Below are 16,826 nucleotides of genomic sequence, written 5' to 3'. Positions count from 1 at the left end.
AAGTCACAGGACCCACAGCTGGGGGTCAAGGGGATATAAGTGCTTTTGGTAGTATACCAGTCTCTTCTCAATGTCCCTCTCATAGCTTTGCCCAGCCGAGCATGCTTCCAGGTGACAATGTCATTCTCAGGCATTCCACCACTCACATACGAGGACTCTATCCAGGCTCTGTGCACCCTGCTATAAGACCCGAGAAAAGGGTCAGGGTAGACAGTGCGACTACAGCTCTTCCTACTATGATTTGTACCACTTTACCTGGAAATACAACCCTGCAAAGGGCCCTCTGAATTAGCTCTGTGTAGGACTACATTTTGACAGCCCCGGGGCATCTTATTCTCATACCCCATCTCCACTGGGCTCCATCCACAGCTGGCATTTCTATGGGCATTTATATGTGCACTATGTCCAGACAATACGTAACTAGAGGAGGGATTTCTCTAAACGGGGAACTAACACTTGCTTATAACTCCGCCTTACCATGCCACAATAGCAACAGAGACATCTAGTGCCCGGCATGTCAACTGAACCTACCAGCATACAGATTTCTTTTACTTATCATCACACCCGCTCCACAAAACAGCTCCTTCATATAGATGGATGCCTACTGGATGACTGGCTACACTGGTGTACAAGCAGAAGAGAAAGGAGGGCGCCAGGTCAGTGCAAGTTAAGTTAAGTTAAGCTAGTGGACTCAGCAGCATTCGTTCACCGTTCGAGCGGTGGGGGGAGGTGGCAGGTGCTGTGACAGATGCCATGAATGGCAGTTAGGCAGCAACACGTTTCAGAAGCTCCACCTCCTTTGTCAAGCAGGAACTTTTGAACGGGCACCACCAAGTCCATGAGCGGCTCCCCTTCAGGCCATACAGCCTACATCGGTCTATCCATCCAAGTGAACTGCGGTCCTTCTCCTCTGCCTACCATCCTATCCTGCATGTCGAGTGAAGGAGTTTGAGATGTAAGTCTTCTGCAAATAAAGTTTTCATGTTTTTAACTTACACTGACCTGGCGCCCGCCTTTCTCTTCTGCTTGTCTTCGAGGGATTCTCCATATCCTTGACGAGGAGCTGCAGGTCCCATTCCATGTGCCTTGTTTTCCTCGGTCCCCTTCTTCCTCATTCTGCTCATCATATGGACGTATTGACTTTTTGACAACTATCATAATACCCACTGTACAGTCAGTTCTATTTTTTCATTTATCCATCCATGTGTACTTACTTGTTACTATCCTATTCATCATTGTGTGCGCGCTGAATACATTTGTTCATTGTATTGATGATCACCGTACACTGGTGTACACCATCTCCCCAATTGAATCCCCCCCATCAGGGCTTTTCTTTCCTCCCCTCTTCCCTTTCTTTTCATGTCGCTACACTTCCTTAAACTGAACCTCTCCAAGACCGAGTTTCTTGTCTTCCCCCCAGCCCGGACCCCACCCCCCATTGACTTCTCCATCATGTCCAACAACGCCACCATCAAACCCGCCCCGCAGGCCAGAGTACTTGGTGTCATTCTGGACTCCAACCTATCCTTCCAGCCCCAAGTCCAATCTTTAACAAACTCATACAGACTCCACCTCCGCAACATCGCCAAAATCCGCACGTTCCTAACCCCAGAAACCACTAAACAGCTCATCCACTCCCTCATCATATCACGACTCGTCTACTGCAACTCCCTCCTCACTGGCCTGCCTCGCCACAGGCTATCCCCGCTTCAGTCGATCCTGAATATGGCTGCCAGACTCATTCACCTTTCCAACCGCTCCATCTCCGCCACCCCCCTCTGCCAATCCCTCCACTGGCTTCCGATTGCGCAACAGATCAAATTTAAAATCCTAGCACTGACGTACAAAGCTGTCCACCATACTGCCCCAAACTACATCACTGACCTAATATCCAAATACCACCCAACACGCCCACTCCGCTCCTCACAAGACCTCCTTCTCTTTAGTTCCCTGGTCTCCTCCTCCCATGCCCGCCTCCAGGACTTCTCCAGGGTGTCACCCATCCTCTGGAACTCCCTGCCCCAACCCATCAGATTATCACCTACTCTCCTCTACTTTAGGCGCACCCTGAAAACCCATCTCTTCAGGGAAGCCTACCCCACCCCCTGCTAACTTGACCGACCTCCTCCACTCTTCCTACCCCTCCATCCCCCACAGCTATCTCCTCCTGTGCCACCATCCCCTCCCTCCTAGATTGTAAGCTGGAAAGAGCAGGACCCTCGATCCCCTCATGTTTTGCATTGTATTGGTATTGTTCTGTCACATGTTCTGTCCCCCTTTGTAATGTACTTTATAAATACTGTATAATAATAATAATAATATCTCCTTCTGCATCCCTTACCCGCCTTCCTCCTTGACCTCCATCCCTAGTTCTCCCTTCCCCTCTCTACCTATCCCTCTAATCCGACCCCATACATAGACCCTCTTCATCTTTTACATTTCAGACTCAAAACCTCCCTCTTTCTCCCATAAAAAAATATAAAACTATGGACAACACACAATGGTCTCTCTGTTTTCTTGCGGTAACCAACCTTGCGCATTACCTCAGTAAACAGTTCAGGTATTTATTAATAAATTATACTCACAAGAGTGGCCGTAAAAAAGGCATATAATATCCATAGCCAACACAGGGTTAAAAGTCATGTGCGAGTTCCATCCGGAAGGGAGATAAACTCTTAGTCAAGCTAACGCGATTTTGGAACATTTCCAAAATCTGCCCCTTTCTGACCAATGACACCACAAAACAACTCATCCATGCCTTGGTTATATCCTGCCTCGATTACTGCAACTCCCTCCTCACCGGCCTACTATTACACAGGCTATCCCCCTTCAGTCTATTATGAATGCTGCTGCTAGACTCATACACTTTACCAACCAATCAGCAACTGCTGCTAGATTCATACACCTTACCAACCGATCAGCGACTGCTGCCCCTCTCTGCCAATCCCTTCACTGGCTTCCACTAACCCAACGTATGAAATTCAAAATACTAACCACAGCTTACAAAGCTACAACACTGCCCCTAGCTACATCACCAACCTCGTCCATCAACAATCTCATCCCAGCCGCTCCGCTCCTCCTAAGATATCTTCCTCTCTAGCTCCCTCATCACCTCCTAACACGCTCACCTCCAGGACTTCTCCAGAGCCTCTCCCATCCTCTGGAACTCCCTACCACAGCATGTCCAGTCATCCCCCACCCTGTCTGTCTTTGAAAACTCACTTCTTCAAGGAAGCCTACCCCACCTCCACCTAAGAACTGTACTTGAATCACCTCCACCAGATCATCCCCCGCAGCTATCACCTTTTGTATCACCTCCCCCTTCCTTTAGATTGTAAGCTCCATGAGCCGGGCCCTCCAATTCCTTCTGTACTGAAATGTATTGTAATTGTACTGTCTCCCTGATATTGTAAAGTGCTGCGCAAACTGTTGGCGCTATATAAATCCTATACAGGGGCGGACTGACCATTTGGAAACTCGGGCCAGGGATCAGTAGGGGGCCCCATGAGATGCCCCTGGTACCTTTTTCATAGGCTGTTTTGAGTTTGTGCAAGGACACAGGGGCCCCATGATCCCCTATTGCCCGGGGGCCCCATGAGTTGTCAGTCCACCACTGATCCTATATATAATAATAATAATTATGCAGATTGTTTGTGACTTTTTGCATTTCTGTAATATACCCAGAGACCAGGGGAGGACTGACCATTTGGAAACTCGGGCAGAACAATGTCTTGGTGTCATCTCTATAAGCATTCTGAAGCCTTCTGTGGATGCTCAAAAGCTTGCATCCCTCCTTCATCAAGAACTCAATGATGGCACATTACTTCTGCTTAGAATACATTTTTTACCTGCAATGAAAAAGAGGAAGAAGAAGAAATACTATAGGTCTGGGTTTCTCAATCAAGGTTCCATGGAACCCTAGGGTTCCTCCAGAGGTTGCTAGGGGTTCCTTGAGCAACCTCCGCCTCTCAGATAAGTTCCCACTGACACCATTGATCTTTTTCGCTATCTATAAGGAGGTCATTCTTCCCAGTGACCACAAATGTAAAGAGCATTCTACCCACTGACCAGGGGCGGACTGACCATTTGGAAACTCGACACTGCCCGAGGGCCCAAGGTCAGTAGGGGGCCGCCTGAGATGCCCCTGGTACCTTTTTCATAGGCTTTTTTGAGTTTGTGCAAGGACACAGGGGCCCCATGATCCCCTATTGCCCGGGGGCCCCATGAGTTGTCAGTCCGCCCCTGCCAGCGACAAAGTGCGAAGTTGGCCAACTCTTTCACACCCCCTAGCTACTTTCTCATTCTGATTTCATTGCACCACCATTTTATGTGAATCCTAAAAATAAAATAAATAAAAAAAATTAATTGTCTGCGTAGATTTTTTTTTTTATCATTAAGAAAAAATAATGGAGTGCAAACTAGGGATTAACTGGCACAGCTTCAGACCTCAAATATCACAGGAGCAGGACCCCTGACACAATGCAACATTCCAGGACATATATGGGCCATGTAAAGTGTGAGCTCATTGTCAAAGTCTTTTGCTCCTTGAAGCCTCACCATCTAGATTTTATTTGCTTGTTGAAACTGTTCAGTTTTAGGACAGCGGGGGGAGGTCACACCTGTTGTTGGAACTTGATAGAAGGCTTATTTATAAACTTTCAGAGCTTGGGATTCTTGCAGAGCTGGATTGCGCTGACGTCCGGAGGGGAAGGTCACTGAAATGCTTGTTTATAAAAGCAGCAGCAGCAACTGGAAAATCCATAAAACTCTGAAATGATGAAATTAACAAGCTATCCGATCAGGCAATTCAGGGCCCGTATGTGCTCGCAGACAAGCCAGTCAGGTTCAAGGAGAATGCTTTAGATAGGACAGAAACTGGGCTTTTGGAACACAGAGCTGTTTTTCCATTAATCGATCAATCAAAAAAAAAAAAAATGTCATGCTTCTGGGTGTATGTCTACCCTTTATTGTAGTTGTTCTGTGAAAAAAAAAAAAGTGAATGAAAATTCCAGGCTGCTCTTATGCATATTAAAAATAATAATAAAAAAAATCTGCATAATTAAATAAAAAAAAGTGAATGAAAATTCCAGGCTCTAGCCTGCTCTTATGCATATTAAAAATAATAAAAAAAATCTACATAATTAAATAAAAAAAAATTGACTGAAAATTCCAAGCTAGATGCATATAAGAGAACATTTTTTTTTTATTTGCACATAATTAAAAAAAAAAGTAATGCTTCTGGGTGTATGTCTACCCTTTATTGTAGTTGTTCTGTGAAAAAAAAAAAAAAGTGAATGAAAATTCAAGGCTCGAGCCTGCTCTTATGCATATTAAAAATAATAGAAAAAAAAATCTGCATAATTAAATAAAAAAAATTGAATGAAAATTCCAGGCTAGGGCCTGCTCTTAAGGTGCATATAAGAAACATTTTTTTTTTATTTGTGTATAATTTTAAAAAAAAGTAATACTTCTGGGTGTATGTCTACACTTTATTGTAGTTGTTCTGTGAAAAAAAAAAAAAGTGAATGAAAATTCCAGGCTGCTCTTATGCATATTAAAAATAATAATAAAAAAATCTGCATAATTAAATAAAAAAAGTGAATGAAAATTCCAGGCTCGAGCCTGCTCTTATGCATATTAAAAATAATAAAAAAAATCTACATAATTAAATAAAAAAAATTGACTGAAAATTCCAAGCTAGATGCATATAAGAGAACATTTTTTTTTTATTTGCACATAATTAAAAAAAAAAGTAATGCTTCTGGGTGTATGTCTACCCTTTATTGTAGTTGTTCTGTGAAAAAAAAAAAAAAGTGAATGAAAATTCCAGGCTCGAGCCTGCTCTTATGCATATTAAAAATAATAGAAAAAAAAATCTGCATAATTAAATAAAAAAAATTGAATGAAAATTCCAGGCTAGGGCCTGCTCTTAAGGTGCATATAAGAAACATTTTTTTTTTTATTTGTGTATAATTTTAAAAAAAAGTAATACTTCTGGGTGTATGTCTACACTTTATTGTAGTTGTTCTGTGAAAAAAAAAAAAAAAGTGAATGAAAATTCCAGGCTCGAGCCTGCTCTTATGCATATTAAAAATAATAAAAAAAAAATCTGCATAATTAAATAAAAAAAATTGAATGAAAATTCCAGGCTAGGGCCTGCTCTTAAGGTGCATATCAGAAACATTTTTTTTTTATTTGGGCATAATTAAAAAAAAAAGTAATGCTTCTGGGTGTATGTCTACCCTTTATTGTAGTTGTTCTTTGAAAAAAAAAAGTGAATGAAAATTCTAGGCTCGAGCCTTCTCTTAAGATGCATATTAAAATAAAAAAAAATCAAAAAAAAAAATCTGCATAATTAAATAAAAAAAGTCATGCTTCTGGACATTATATCCACCCTTTATCGTTGTTGTTCTGTGAAAAAAGAAGTGAATGAAAATTCCAAGCTAGGGCCTGCTCTTAAGGTGCATATAAAAAACTTTTTTTTTATAAATTTGCACATAATTTAAAAATAAAAGTAATGCTTCTGGGTGTATGTCTACCCTTTATTGTAGTTGTTCTGTGAAAAAAGGAGTGAATGAAAATTCCAGAATAGGGCGTGCTCTTTAGATGCATGTTAAAAATAATTAAAAAAAAAACCAATTGCATAATTTAAAAAAAAGTCATGCTTCTGGACGTTATGTTCACCCTTTATTGTTGTTATTCTATGAAAATAGAAATGAATGAAAATTCCAGGCTAGGGCCTACTCTATAAGAAACATTTTTTTTTTTTTAAATTTGCTCATAATTAAAAAAAATAAAAAAAAAAATAAAGTAATGCTTTTGGGTGGTATGTCCGCCCGTTATTGTTGTTATTCTGTGAAAAAAAAACAAATGAAAATTCTAGACTCGGTCCTGCTCTTTATTTCAATGGCCAAAATAAATTAAGGCCTTAAAGAGATATTAGAGAAAATTTTTTTTGTTTTAAGAAATAACAAACATATCATACTTACCTGCTCTGTGAAGTGGTTTTGCATAGGACAGCCCCGATATTTTTCTTCTCAGGTCCCCTGTGGGCCTCTCCCTCCTGTCAAATGCCCCCAGAGCAAGCAGCTTGATTTGGGGGCACCCCAGCAGGCTTGCTCCAAATTGGCTGCTCTGAGTGTTCGTTCACACACAGAGCCGTGGCTCGGCCCCACCCCCTCTCTCTCCCCATTGGCTCGCTGGCTTTGATTGACAGCAATGGGAGCCAATGGCTCCTACTGCTGTCTCAGCCAATGAGGAGGGAGAGTCCCCAGAGAGCCAAGTCTCTCCTGAACAACACTGAATTGTGATGGGGCTCAGGTGAGTATTAGGGGGCTGCTGCACACAGGTTTTTTTTTCCTTTCTTCATAGAATTAATGACGATAAAAAAATCTTAGCCTTTGCAACCAATTTAAGGCCTTAATGTGCACATTAAAAAAAAATAATAATAATAAAAATTTGCATTCTAAAAAAAAAAAAATCATGCTTCTAGGTGTTATGTGGATTTATCACCCTGTCTGTTCTGTGAAAATAGGAGTGAATTAAAATTCTGGGCTAGGCCCTGCTGTTAGGGTACAGATAAAAAAAAAAAAAAAAAAAAAACTGCATATTTATAAAAAAATAAAAAAAAATAGCTTTTGGATGTCGTGTCAACCTTTTATTGCTGTTGTTCAAAAGTGAATGAAAGTATGGGGCTAGGCTAGGGGTGGGCAGTTCATTTTCCCAAGAAGCCACATGAGAAACAGGGACTGCTGTGGACGGCCAAACTTAAAACAGAACTTTATCCATAACAACTTGATAAAAAACAATGTTCTTTAGCAAGGATACATTCCACATTAAAAATTACTCTTCCAAAATGAGTGTGTGCTGTAAATTGTCTTCAGAATTGTTCCTGTTTCCTCTTGCCGGAGCTGCCATTTTTCTGAAGCCCAGACCCCTAAGCAGCAGTAAATCTTTAGGCTGTCAGCAGATTAGTCTCTACATTTTCAGAGAAGAGCCAAAACATTCAGAGCAACTGAGCATGTGCAGAGCAGGATGAGACAGTGTATTATTGGATTTTATCTAGTATAGACACTTATTTTTAATGTTTTACAAATCTATTCCTGCAAAAGGAGCCAGTCTGAAGTGATCTAGCAGAACTTAATATTCTGACTGAAGTTCCACTTTATATCTGCTCAAAAGGAAGGTCCATAAAACAAATACCCGGTGCTCGGATTAATAGGCACAATGTCTCATGAAATAGTGAGGAGCGAGGAAGAGAGGGACAGCCAAAGGGGCGGATGTGGCCCTGGGGCCACAATGTACCCAGGTCTTGGCTGGGCCCTCACATTAAAAAAATTAACACAAGAAAAAAAACATTTTTTAGCATAATTTTATACTTATTAGGTCTTTGCGAGTTTTTTTTTTTACATTTTCAAGGGACGGAATAAAGCGGACCTTTTCCCTTTGCATACCAGCCTCTTACTTGCCCCCCCCCCCCCCTTCCTTTTACAAAATAGCAGGAAATTTTTTTTTTAAAACCTTAAATACTTTTTTACACATTTTTAAAATCTTTACTTCCTTATTTCTCCCCTAGGTGAGGAGGACATATCTGATACCACGTCTGCCTCTTGGGATGTCTAAGTCATGCACCACGGGAGGCAGTGACCAGTATCCACGTATGCTCAGACCAGGGGCGGACTGACCATCTGGGAACTCGAGCACTGCCCGAGGGCCCGGGGTCAGTAGGGGGCCCCATGAGATGCCCCTAGTACCTTTCATTGGGTTTTTCCTAGGCTTTTTTGGGTGTGGGCGAGGACACAGGGGCCCCATGATCCCCTATTGCCCGGGGGCTCCATGAGTTGTCAGTCCGCCCTTGGCTCAGACATATGGTGGGTCTTTGCCAGGTTCCTGGCAAATCCCTGCAATGTGTCTGTGCATGTGCAGGGTCAAAACAGAGCATGAGCAAGGACACCGTAGGGTTCTGCCAGGTCTATGGGACATCCTAGAGTGTCTACACATGCCCTTGTTCCTAGCTGGTGGTGCAGGAGTGTAGGGAGCAGGGGCGGACTGACAACTCATGGGGCCCCCGGGCAATAGGAGATCATGGGGCCCCTGTGTCCTTGCCCAAACTAAAAAAAGCCTATGAAAAAGGTACCAGGGGCATCTCATGGGGCCCCCTACTGACCCCAGGCCCTCGGGCAGTGCCCAAGTTTCCAAATGGTCAGTCCGCCCCTGGTAGGGAGCATGGGGAATTTTGCCTGCAATAAGGGCTCACGTACACGGGACGTTTGGAAAACTCTTCTGAACGATGGAAAATGACTGCTGGAAAGCGTAGGTTAATGGCAGTTTAGCCGCATTTGTATACCGCATTTATGCACTTTTGCGTTGAGAAGCGTTTTTTTTTATTTAAATATTTATTAATTTTTCAGATAAACAAGTTATAAAAACATACTCATTAAAACCTTAGCTTATTACCAAAACATTTATTGTTTCATCCCTCCCCCCTCCCCCTACCTATTTACCACCCATCCCCCCATCCAATCCCTCACCCCTTCTGCTCTGCATTTTCCTATTCATTTCTGGAGATCGTAATCCCTATAAAAGAAGAACAAAATATGTTTCCATATTATTCTATGTTAATCCCCCATAACCTCTAAGGCTAGCCTTGACTTTTTGAATTCCTCCTATTTGTTCTATCTTGTATGGTGATCAGGGGCGGACTGACCATTTGGAAACTCGGCCACTGCCCGAGGGCCCGGGGTCAGTAGGGGGCCCCATGAGATGCCCCTGGTACCTTTTTCATAGGCTTTTTTGAGTTTGGGCAAGGACACAGGGGCCCCATGATACCCTATTGCCCGGGGGCCCCATGAGTTGTCAGTCCTGATGGTGACTCTCCATCTTATCTTCATTCAAATAGTAAATCTCCTCCAATTTACATATTTGATCCACCCTATCCACCCAGTCTTTTATTTTCGGCACCTCCTGTCTCCTCCAATACTTGGGTATCAGTCCCTTTGCTGCATTCAATAAACCAGATTCTTTGTATTTTTTAACTGAAAGCTTAGTACTATGAAAAAGGCAAATCTCTTGGTCTACTAGAATATCAACCTCTGTAATTCTCTGAATCAAGCTTACTATTTTCCCCCAATACTCTTTTATTTTAGAACACTCCCAGAAGAAGCATTTTTTTTAAGATAACTTTAGGAGACCTTTCAAAATGCCCAGAATACACTGAAAAACAGTAAAAAATGTACTATTTCAGACATTTTGAGAGAAATAGAGAGAGCAGAAACAGAGAGAGCAGTATGCATTGAGATGACCTGTCTTTTCTGGTTGTATTCACTATGGATCCCATCATGAGCACAATGCGGCACGTTCTGCAATTTGTCCTTTACGTGAAACCTGGAACTGACTGCGCTGGTGTACCGGGTCCATTTGAATACATGGAAAACACTTTCCATGCATTTCTGATGATGAAAAAAGGCTCTGGACAGCATCTGGATATGGAACAGTTAAAAAACACTTGTAAACTCAAACGCTTATAAACGCGGTTAGCCGCGTTTATAAGCATTTGGCGTTTGAAGCGCTGATAAAATCTACTCCTGAACGCATGTTTGGTGCGTTCAAAAAAAAACTGTAAACTCGACTGCCTGTAAATGACGATGTGTACATGTACACATAGGAAAACATTAGGGAGAGTTCAGGAGTGCTGAAAAAAATGCAGAAAAGCTCCTAAATGCGAGTTTATCAGTTGCAGTGTACATGAGCCCTAAGACAACACTGGACTTGTAAGGCTCCATGTACACTGCAGCTGATAAACTCGCGTTTGGGAGATGTTCAGCATTTTTTTCAGCAGCTCCTGAACTCTCCCTAATGTTTTCCTATGTGTACATGTACACATCGTCATTTACAGCCGTTTACAGGCATTTGAGTTTACAGTCGTTTTTTTGAATGCAGAAAACTTGCGTTCAGCAGTCGATTTTATCAGCGTTTCAAACGCAAAACGCTTGTAAACACAGCTAAACGTGGAAATCGAGTTTATAAGCGTTTGCGTTTGAACTTTTTTTTAACTCTTCCAATGAAAAATGCATGCAAAGCATTTTCAAGGTACTCAGATAGACAAAACACTGAACACAGGATGTTCCTACCAAGCTTGTCACACATTGTAATGACCAATTCACACCTCAGACCTCTCCCACCCTTGGAAACAAAAGATATGTTAATGACCATTCACACCTCAAATTCCACCTGAAGACCCCCTGCCAGGTGACCCTAATGACTCCCCCCCACCAGACACCTTTCCCACCCTTGAAAACAAAAGAAATGTTAATGAGCAACTCACACCTAAACTAATCTCAACACATCCTGCTGTCTCTGCTTCTACTCTCTGTATTTCTCTGAAACAGTCTAAAATAATTTACCTCTTTTCAGTGCATTGTGGGAATTTGGGAAGTTCTCTTGTGCTTATCTTTAAAAAACGCTTCTAAATGCAAACTGCATAAATGTGTATAAACGAGTTATGCAAATGCAGCTAAACAGATGTTTTTTTAACCTACGTTTTCCAGCAGTCAGTTTCCATCGTTCAGAAGTGTCCCGTGTACATGAGGCCTAAGTCTTTATTTACAGGTATACTTACATAGCACTGACATACATATTGTACATTCACATCAGTCCATGCCTTTTAGGAGCGTACAATCTAAGGTCCATATCTCACATTCATACATACACATACTAGGGCCGATTTAGACAAAAGCCAATTGACCTACCAGCATGTCTTCAGAGCACAGGAGAAAATCCATGCAAGCGCGAATGGCACACCCCTTTTGACAACATACGTTGGTACGAAACGCGTTAAGGAGGAGCCGCACATCGTGATGTCACACCGCCGGATCACGGAGGTCTGGCGGCCATCTTAATTCTCCAGCTGGTCAGTTGTCTTTCCACATGTCAGCAATGTGCTAAACTGTTTTTATTTCCATGGATACTATGTGTTTCTTGTAAATTTACAATCAAATTACTACACTATGGGCACCCTCCTTTCTGGCTCTGCACCGAGCTATTAATATTCCAGGAACCCGGGTGACATCTGGCCTTAACCATCCCAGAATTCAGAGGAGGGATATCCATACCAGGCTGCATATTCATCCCACCTTTAAAGGGGACCTCTGGCTGATTCCAACATATTGTTATACTACACTCTCCTGGTTCTCCTCCTACCTTTCCCAACGCTCCTTCAACACTGCCACCTCCCCCTCCCTCCCCCTCTCTGTCGGGGTCCCTCAAGGCTCTGTCCTCGGGCCCCTCCTCTTCTCCATCTATACCTCCTCCCTTGGCAAACTTATTCACTCCCACGGCTTCAATTACCACCTCTATGCCGACGACACCCAAATCTACCTCTCCACCCCCCACCTCACCCCCCCACTCTCTGCCCGCATCGCCCACCTCCTGAACGACATATCAGACTGGATGTCGCTCCATTTCCTCAAACTTAACCTATCCAAAACCGAGCTCCTGGTCTTCCCCCCACCCCGCGCCCCCCCCCATCCTCTCCATCACTACTAACAACGGCGTTTGGTATTGGCACTCCTGGACCCCTGCTCTTTGCCCCCCCCTTTTTTTTTTCTTCTCCTCTTTCTTCCTTTTTCTCTCTCTCTCTGTTTTTGGTGTGACTGGACAGCTGCATTTAGTTGTTATAGTCAGTTACATTGATGTTTTGTAACTTATGTGTCATTAATAGCCCCTGTGTGGGTGTACCTTTTGCCCTGTTGGCGTTAGAGCACTGTTTTTCCTTTTTTTTTATTTTGCATTTTGTTTATCTGTGCAATTGATAACCCCTGCGTGGGCGTGTTTTATTGCCTTTGTTTTATACTGTTTAAAAAATTAATAAAAACCATTGAAATAGAAATCACACACTTGTTCACTTTAATTTATGTATTTATTTATTTGTTCATCACATCTTATACCCATTCTATAGAACATTGGTATAACTAGCACTTTATAATTCATGTTGATACCATAGCGCTGCACTTTTACAATTTTATATACTGTTTCTGAAGGTCTCTGGTTCCTTTTTATAGTGCAATAGCTGCTATTTTATTGTCAAGCACTCGCTGAGTCCCCCTTTTATGCAAGAAAAACATGCAAACTCAATGCAGACCATAACCAGGATTTGCGCCAGCGCACCAAAGAAGAACGGTGAAACGCAGAGCTGCTACGTATGTTTTATTTTATTTTCATACAGGGACAAATGTTAGGGATTTTAAGTTTCATTTTGTATGGGTAGGGTGACCTTCCTCGTAAAGGATATCAAAAATACAAAAAGGATTTTCAGTTTCAATTAGTAGCTAAGTGTAAAAGCAAGTAGAAGGGCTGTGGCTGGGCGTTCTGTTTTGCTGGTTAAATCCCAAAGTTGAGGTCAGGAAAGCTTGATTTTCACTTGGTGACTGATAGATGAACAGGTGCTCAGAGGGTGTACAAGTGTCAAGTGAACAAGCTGCTTAGAAATGTACAATTTGCAAAGGCTCTTCATAATGCTGACCGGACCCTTCTCAGCTGACAGGATTTTTACCCCTTCCACACCAAAATTAGTCCACACGCATCTGTGTCTCAGCAGTTGACTGCAGTCATCACGCTTTTAGAATGGAGGAAAACAAAAGCAACTTGTGTATGTTGGCTTCTCATTCGTACACCAGTGGATTGAAGCCAAAAATGGCCAGAATATAGGACCATGCCTCAAATGAACCTCTAAATAATGAGGCTGGAAGAACAGAGCTAAACTGTACTAAATGGTATAATAAAGGCAGGGGACACATATGCCGGGGGAGGAAGACACAGCCGACTCTGTACTTTATTCTGAGAAATAAATTTAATGGATTGTATAGGATTAACTATAAGAGGAGCAACAGACAGTAGATGAGCTGGAGGCCCCTAGTATGAACAACATCATGGGGGTGATTCAAAGCGCATCTCAGGGGAAAGGAAAAATACTCCCTTGCATTGGGCTAGGGGGACTACAAAAAATGGAAAATTGTATCAAATACTTACCGTAATTTTTCTTTTCTGGTAATAATCCATGACAGCAAACTACCACATGTATGCAGCTATAGAGAAAAACAAAACAGAGGGCTCACCGGCCTTGTGCATTACCTTTAACCACTTGAGCTCCTGAGGATTTACCCCCCTTAATGACCAGGCCTTTTTTTGCTGTTTGGCGCTGCACTAATTCAAATGATAATTGCGCGGTCATGCAATGCTGTACCCAAACAAAATTTACATCCTTTTTTTCACGCAAATAGAGCTTTCTTTTGATGGTATTTTATCACCTGTGCGCTTTTTATTTTTTGCGCTATAAACAAAAAAACACGAAAATTTTGAAAAAAAACAATATTTTCTACTTTCAGCTATAAAAAATATATTGTAAACTCAAAGTTAGTCATAAATTTAAGCCAAAATGTATTCTGCTACATGTTAATCTGTTCACTGTAATCAATGACACTGGTGACAGGGCAGTGAAGGGGTTGACTGGGGGGGGAGCGATCAAGGAGTTAAACGGGATTACTGGTGTATTAGCGGGCAATCTGGTGCTATCTGGGAGGGGCGCTAACACTATCGGAAGTCGCCAGCGACACTGATACAGTGATCAGTAAAAATCGGTTCACTGATCAGTGACACTGGTGACAGGGCAGTGAAGGGGTTAACTGGGGGGGGGAGAGATTAAGGGGTTAAATGGGATTTCTGGTGTATTAGTGGGCAATCTGGCGCTATCTGGGAGGGGCGCTAACACTATCGGAAGTCGCCAGTGACACTGATACAGTGATCAGTAAAAATCGGTTCACTGATCAGTGACACTGGTGACAGGGCAGTGAAGGGGTTAACTGGGGGGGGGATTAAGGGGTTAAATGGGATTACTGGTGTACTAGCGGGCAAACTGGCGCTATCTGGGAGGGGCGCTAACACTATCGGAAGTCGCCAGCGACACTGATACAGTGATCAGTAAAAATCCGTTCACTGACCAGTGACACTGGTGACAGGGCAGTGAAGGGGTTAACTGGGAGGGGGGCGATCAGGGGGTTAAATGTGTCCTAGAGTGTTCTAACTGTGGGTATGTGCTGTTTTACTCACAATTTGTATGTCTTCTTCTCTGTCCGGAACGGAATGTGTCCAGGCAGAGAAGAATGACATCATATCCTGTCCTGTGTAACTGTCAACACAGGACAGGATAGGACAGGGACCGATCATCTGATTTCAGCCAGACATCACTGGCTGAAATCGAATGATTGATCCCTCCGGGATCAAATGGTGTCACCCGCGGGTCGGCGGGAACGCACGCGCGCCCCCTGCCGGCGACAACGTCGGGAGCGCGGAGCCTGTTTTAAAACGTGCTTTTGCGCCCCAGTGCCACCCTGCACACGTATATATGCAGTGGCAGGGTGGCAAGTGGTTAAAAGTATGTTTATTAACCAATTCAATACCGGGCAATTTTACACCTTCCTGCCCAGGCCATTTTTCAGGTTTCAGCACTCTCACACTTTGAATGACAATTGCGCGGTCATACAACATTGTACCCAAACTAAAATTTTTTCATTTTCTTCACACAACTAGAGCTTTCTTTTGGTGGTATTTAATCACCGCTGGGGTTTTTATTTTTTGCTAAATTATCAAAAAAAGATTGAAAATTTTGAAAAAAAACATGTTTTTCTTTGTTTCTGTTATAAAAGTTTGCAAATAAATAATTGTTCTTCATAAATTTAGGCCGAGATGTATTCTGCTACATGTCTTTGGTGAAAATAACCCAAATTAGGATGTATTATTTAGTCTGTAGGAAAGTTATAGAGTTCACAAACTATGGTATAGATCTGAATATTGATCAATCCTGAAGTACTGACGGCCAATCTAATTTCTTGAGGTCCAAGAATGTCAGAATAGTACAGATATCCCCCAAATGACCCCTTTTTGCAGAGTAGACAGTCCGACGTACTTCATAAGAGGCATGGCGAGTTTTTTGAAGTTGTATTTTTTTTGTCATAATTTTTCGGAAAATGAAATAATGCAAAAAATTATTTTCACTATTTTTTTTTTAAATATTGTCACCAGTGCAGTACAGTGTCTTCATATAACTGGCATGGCGGTGATCAGGTACACTGACTGGTGAAAGTATGAAAAAAAAAAAAAAACTTAATTTTTTTTTTAATTTTTTAATATTTTTATTTTTTATAAAATTTTTTTCTTTTTTTTAAGATTTTTTTTCATATTTCACTATGACCAAAGTAGTATAATATTACCATAGTAGCAGTGTACTACTTTGGGGAAGTGATCAGTATTTGTTGTTTTTTTTTTTTACACAATTTGCTTATAGCAAAGAATTACCGTATTTGCCGGCGTATAAGACGACTTCTCAACCCGTGAAAATCTTTTGAAAAGTCGGGGGTCGTCTTATACGCCGGTATACGGCGAGTCGGTGTCAGGGCGGCACTTTTTTGAGGGGCGGCGCCACCCCCCCGTCCTCCTCCAACGGACACCAAGTACAGGGGTGGGCAGAGGGTCTGCTGTACCTTACCTGGCTCCGGTCCCGGTCCCACGACGATCCGGTCCAGGAAGCGCGGCTGCTCCTTCTTTCAGTTCGGCCGCTCGATGGTCCCGCCGCCCGCTCGGCTCCGCCTCCTCACCGGTGATTGGGCGCCAGCACTGGAAAGGCACACAGGCGACCAATCACCGGCGAGGAGGCGGAGCCGAACGGCCCCGCGAAAATCAAGTGGCCGAACTGAAAGAAGGAGCAGCCGCTCCTCTCCTCCACTGACACTAACGATGGGGCACTATTCCTCCTCCACTGACACCAACGATGGGGC

Source organism: Staurois parvus, unplaced genomic scaffold (genome assembly GCF_062004578.1).
Source record: "Staurois parvus isolate SC_StPar_1 unplaced genomic scaffold, SC_StPar_1.0 ptg001066l, whole genome shotgun sequence".
NCBI lineage: Eukaryota > Metazoa > Chordata > Amphibia > Anura > Ranidae > Staurois > Staurois parvus.
Note: the sequence above shows the minus strand (reverse complement) of the source record.